The sequence below is a fragment of the Ursus maritimus genome, unplaced genomic scaffold, assembly GCF_017311325.1.
Source record: "Ursus maritimus isolate PB19 unplaced genomic scaffold, ASM1731132v1 scaffold_3, whole genome shotgun sequence".
Lineage (NCBI taxonomy): Eukaryota > Metazoa > Chordata > Mammalia > Carnivora > Ursidae > Ursus > Ursus maritimus.
This window is the reverse complement of record NW_024425563.1, coordinates 6,993,650-7,000,076: the sequence shown is the minus strand read 5'-3', so window position 1 is coordinate 7,000,076 and position 6,427 is coordinate 6,993,650.

Below are 6,427 nucleotides of genomic sequence, written 5' to 3'. Positions count from 1 at the left end.
GTTCAGTGGAGTTTTGTTTTGTTCAGAGCAGGAGGGAACACTCTAGTCCAGTGTCTTGGTTGGGAGGAGGCAGTATTCTGCTTTAAAAAGTATATGCAGGAAATCAATATTTTCATAATCTAAATCATGGAGAATAAGACCAACAACTTTTTTTAATTTTTTAAATTAATTTATTTTTGTGGCTGTTGAGAGTGCGAAGAAGGGGGAGAACTCACGTTTGAGACATGGGTTTGGAACACCTGAACACATAGCTGGAGTCCCTCCCTTTATTTTAACCTCAAGGAGCTGATTCCCAAAGAGGGTTAGTGAGTGAGCCAGTGAGAGGGCCAGGGCTGTCTGGTTCCCACATCCTGGTCTGGCAGATGCCACCGCACCAAATGTCCCTCGGCTACACCATGAGACACCCCAGCCTCCGGCACTGGCCTTGGGCATGTCCTAGAGTGAGCTCCACTCCTGGAGCTGATTAAAGGTGGTGACACTCGGTGTGGACCTCCACCAGGCAGCTGGGGTCCTCAGTATGGACCCTGGAGTCCACTTACTAAAGCAGGACAAAGGCCAAGGGTCCTGCTTTGAAGGTGGATTTTTATTTTCCTTCTGATAATGTGTTAATTAAAGTTAACTATTTTAATTTAAAAAATGCATGCAGTAAAAATTTAAATGGTTAAAAAAAAAGAGAGTAAAACTCTTTCCTACTGGACTCCCTGTTGAGAGAGATCCTCCGCTAAGAGCTTCTTATATGTCCTTCCAGTACCAGAGAAGTCAAGGCTCGGAGGATGAGTTGGATGGGGCAGGGGGAGAGGAGGCGGAAAGCAATGTGGGATGAAGATGAAACATGGGAGATGGGAATTAGGATTGTAAAACAGGAGACTGGCCTGCTCATACTCAGGATATGAGGAAGTTGTAGGTGATGTAGTTTCAAGGTGAGTCAAGGTGAAGATGAAACAGGGAGATGGGAATTAGGATTGTAAAACAGGAGACTGGCCTGCTCATACTCAGGATATGAGGAAGTTGTAGGTGATGTAGTTTCAAGGTGAGTCAAGGCCAGGCCATGGAAGGCCTTGAATGCCAAGACTATTCCATGGACAGGTTGCCAATTAGCCTGGGTGGGATCTGCTGTGCCACAGATCACTCATCGTCCCCTTAGAACTCTTTAGAAGCCCAGGGGTGCCTGGCTGGCTCAGTCGGTAGAGCATGTGACTCTTGATTGCGGGGCCAAGCCCCACGTTGGGTATAGAGATTACTTAAAAAATCTTTAGAAGCCCCGCGTGTATAGCTCTGAGAGGTCAGAAGGAGTGAAAATGGAAGTCTTGAGACAGCAAGTTTAAGCTTGACACCACTGAAAATGAACAATGACAAGTGAACAGTTCTCTTATAATCAAGGTTTTGGGAACTTCACACCGGGCTCAAGATGAACCAGCCTATGACTATATTTAATGGTATTGGCCCAACTGATTGTTAGAAAAACATGCAACAGAGCATCCTATCAGCCTGGGGCCCTGAGCAGGACCATTTTGGGGGAGGCCATGGCTGCCATTCCATCTGCCACTGACTCAGGGAGCTATTGTGGAGGGATATTTCTTTTTTTCTTTCTTTTTTCTTTTTTTTTTTTTAAGATTTTATTTATTTGAGAGAGACAGCAAGAGAGAGCATGAGCAGGGAGCCGGACACGGGACTGGATCCAAGAACCCTGGGATCATGACCCATACTAAAGGCAGACACTTAACTGACAGCCACCCAGGCTCCCCTAAAAGAGTAATTCTTGAGAAGAGGGATCTTGGGTGTGAGAATCTCACTCCCCTCTCCCGGCCCACACCAGCCAGTGAGATTCCCATAGGCTCCCTTCCTTAAGAATCTTCTAGTGTGATGCTGGCACTGTGTCCTAAAGATTGAGAACCTCTATTCAAATCTCTTGAGATGTACTTTAAACCAACATCATCCCCCAGCATAGTAATTTCTATAGGTTTCCTCTCTCCTGTTAAAAGAGGAAACTGCCTTTGAATTGTGTCCCATTAAGAGTCAAGGGAGATCCCATATCCAGTCTTAGAAGTGAAAGCCAGTGTTGGTTATCGGGGTGTCCCCACAACTTCAATCCCTACGGGGCCAATATCCTCTATTATAATATAACTTGAGTCCCCAACCAGCAGCTCCTGCCCCAAATTTCAAGGATGTGGGGGTGAGGAGAGGTTCATTTTCCTTTGTTAACTCATGCTTCCTGGATTCACAAATTTGCATATGTCTGCCTCATGCTGCTGGTCTGCTCTCAGCTCTGCATTAACCCAGACAGCTCTTTGCCTTTTCTTTGCCTTCTCTAGATAAGATTTTATGTGTAGCAGACTTTTATCCTTTGGAGATTACAGAGAGGGTCTCATCTCAGCCTAGAACAGCATACAATCCAAGATTAGACCGAAAATATTTACTCTATTCTTAAAAGACTGAACAGTTTTCACCATCAGGAATTTCTCAGAATTCACCATCTCCGATTGTTGATCTTATGTCTTACCTACCTCCCTAAAGAGCAGCTCTCTTCCCCCTTTCTGAGGTCTCTCATGCCCTCCCTCCCAGAGTATCCAAGGAAACCCCCAAATCCTAATTTATTATGGAGAGCAATTTAGTTTTATCTTTCCTCACCTTCTGCCTTCCAAGCCATTCCCTAGGGCCTGTTTTTCCACAATTAAAATGGCCAGTAAAACTCTTGCAAAACAAAACGCTCTTCCAACCCTAAGAGGAATTCTGCATCAGGTTTTAATACATTTATGGAGTTTCAAATAGATTTTACATTAATTCATTCAGAATTCAAAATGGATAAAAGGATATGCAGAAAAAACAAAACAAAACCAAAAAAAAAACAAGCACCTTGTCACCTAGTCACCCAGTTCCTCCACCTGAAGCTGACTAGTCAACTATGGAGAAAGGGGGAAGTTTCTGGAAGGAACCTGGAATCCTTCACAGATTCAAAAAAACAATAAAACAACCAATCTTGGACAGAGACAAAAATGCGTCTCTCATCTCTGCTCCTTTCTGTATGATGGGATCATTCTTTCAAACCACCTTACTCCAAAAAACGGGGACAAGACTGTTCCTGACTCATATATTTATAGATTCACCACAGAGGAAATTAACCTGTCCCCTCAGCTCTAGTTAGAAAGATCCCAGGGAAGAGCTCTGATTGGTCCAGCTTAAGTCATATGCCCACCTCGGGCTCAATAACTGTGGCCAGGAGGCTGGGATGCTATGATTGGACTGGCTTGAGTCATGCCCACCCTTCAACAGTCACTGTGCCCAGGCTGGCATTGTCATGGAACAAGATGGCAATACCCACTCTAAGCACATGGCTGGAGCCTAGGGAGGAGCTGTCTCCAAAGAGAGGGAGGTGCATGTATGCCCAGAAGAAGGGAAAAGTGCTAGGTTGACAAATCTAACAGATGTCCACTTGCCTGTGGACACACTGTGTGTGTGTGTGTTAACTGCTGTGTCCATACACACTTACATATACGGGGGGTGGAGGAGGTGTGCAGCTTGAACCAAGATGTGTTCATTCTAGGAGTCTCACTGAGCTGAAGCCTGCTGGGCACGCCCCCCAGGAGGTTATTTATGTGAGAGAAGGAACACAAAAGACCTGATCTCTGCCATCTAGAGACTTTCAGGATAATAAGGGGAACAGAATAGAAAGGGTCTCGACTAAGTGGAATAAAACCGTGGTCTATAAACTTTCTCCAGTAAAAAAATGGGCATACATATATGTATGTATATATGTTCATATGTATGTTATAAATCGTATGCACAATAGAACATTTAAAGGACAAGGAAAATATTTTTAAAGCATTATTTAAAACTTAATTTGTATTATATGTGATTCAAAGGGTACTTTTTTCTGTCACTAGAAACGAGGATGTGGGTGAGATAATGTCTAAGGTCAGTTTCAGCTCTGCATGTTACATTCGTATTTTACAGACAGATGACAGGTTACAGGTACTAAGTACATTTTCTCGATTGCTTTAATACCACTGCCACCCATGGGAATAATTATGAGCCTTATCGAAAAGTTTATTTAAAGGCCTGTGTCAAGATCTGAGTGTCATTGGGAAAGGACAAATGGGAAGCTTCTAAGACACAGAACAAGGTAACATTTATGTTGGTAAATTCATCGCAGCTCAAGGCTTGGACCTTGCCACAGCAAAAACATACCAAATTGAGAAATCGCTGGTCACTGAGGGCTTGCCATGCGCCAGGCACTCAGCAGACACGAGCACTTTACTTCCACATGTGATTTCTTTTAATCCCATCAACAACTCAAGAATGTGATGTTCATATTCTGGGTTGGGAAGACATTGTAGCAGAGTGAGCATAGGTCACGCCACTTAGTGAGGGAAGGAGACGGAACACAAAGAGTAACAGTGATCAGGAACACTTTTTGAACTCTTCACCTGATAGGCACTGTTCTAAGCGCTTGAACTAACTCATTTAATCTGCCCAACAACTCTGTGAAGTATGGGCTATTATTACTGCCCATTAATAACGAGGAAATGGAGGTGCCAAGAAGTTGATGACTTGCCCACATCTAGCAAGCGGGAGAGATCAATGGTCTCGCTTTCTCTTTCTTTCTCTTTTTCTTTCTTTTTCTTCCCTTTCTTTCTTTCTTTCTCTCTTAATATCAATATAGACACTATTATTTTGCCCCCAATTTTAAAACATTTATAATTTGAAAAAATGGTTTCTATTTTTTTTTTTTTTTAGTGCTTTAACAATTCCCTGTATTATTCAGTGCTCATCAAGATAAGTGTGCTCTTAATCCTCTTCACCTATTTCATCCATCCTTGGCTCCATCCTTGGCTCCACTTTCTAAAGCATCATGCACACCATCTCTGCAAGCCCATGAGATTCAGACCAGTGCCTGGTGCTGTCTCCTTTGCACACTGGAAATTTGATCTAAATATTTTCCCACTGTACCAGGCTCAGAGTCAGGGGTGCCGAATCAAGGAACCGATGGATAAGCCAGCCCATCAGTTTAATCATTTCCAGGGGCGGACTGGACATTTGTATCAGCTTGACCTGCATGTTGTCTCCCAGTAGCTACATGGGAACCTGCATCATCAGACTGGTGAACACAGAAACAGAATAGAGGGTTCTAGAACTGAACCGCTTAACGACCCCAGTACCCAGTCTCCTATGTCCTGGTATGTCTGTCTCCACAGACATACATTTTTTTCTGTCTGACAGTAAGTTTTTGTTGGTCTGAGAAAGTAGGTCAAACCCTAGACATATCTCAATTGCTGACTGGTTTCCTCAGCTTGACGCATCGTTTCTTTAGATGTATTAATGATTTGGTCAGTCTCTTGTTGATCTGGTTGCCGTGGGCATTATGCCTTCTCTTGGAGGTGACTTTACCTACACTTATTCTCTGATTCACCTTGCAATCATCCAAAGATATTTCTGAGCACTTCTGTGTGCAAGACATGGTGTATACTGTGGAGGGACATTTTAGTGAAAGGAACACATCATTACCATGTAAAGTGATGAAAAAATGAAGTTATTTCGGTTAGTGATAATGCTATGAAAACTTTTCATCAGAGAATCAGGATTGAGTGTTGGGATAGAGAAGGGTGTTGGGCTGTAGGCAGGATGGACAGGGAATGTCTCTCTGAAGAGGTCAAGTCTGAACTGAGCCCTGCATGCCAAGAAAGAGCCAGTCTGTTGATTTTAAGAGTTTAGTTCTCAGGGGAAGCGCTTCAGGACTATAATTCAAAGTGGAAGTTCATTGCCTGTCTCTATAGAGACCATGTGGTACAAATTAGTCAAGTATGGTTGCAGTAGTGTTTTGTATTGGGTGATCAAATGGAAATGCAGCCATGCTTTCCAAATCAAAATTCCAAACTCCTCCTTTAACAGTAACATGTGGACTGAATTAAACATTTGAAATCAGGGCTCTCTTGGATTTTCCAAGGCATGTGATTACCATAATTAACAGGATACAGTGGGTTGGCCTGGGCACCTTGACCCCACACTGTTGATGTGGAAAGCATATTTGTAGTTTCTAGAAAGCCAAATAACAGACGAACAAATAGAATAAAACCACATGCCATCTGGCACCATATCTCTTTTCCTCAACTAAATTACATATTCTTCCGTCAGAGCAAAGTCTGACTTTTATACATTTTTGAATCCTTCAAAGCACCTTGCCGGGTGCTGGGCACGTAGAAGACACACAAAGGCCCGTGTTTGCCTTAAATTCTCAACCTACACTTGATTTGAAGGGAGGAAGCCCTTCCGTGGTCTCACTCTCCAGCCCGAGCGCGAGCTGCTGTTCGTCCTCCTACCGCACGGGGGCGCGCTGGAAATCCCTCGAGGTGAGGACGAGCCGCTGGAGCGGCTCTTGGCGCGGGAGGGCCGAACTCCCACAATGCACCTTGTATCAACACGGCGCTGGTGG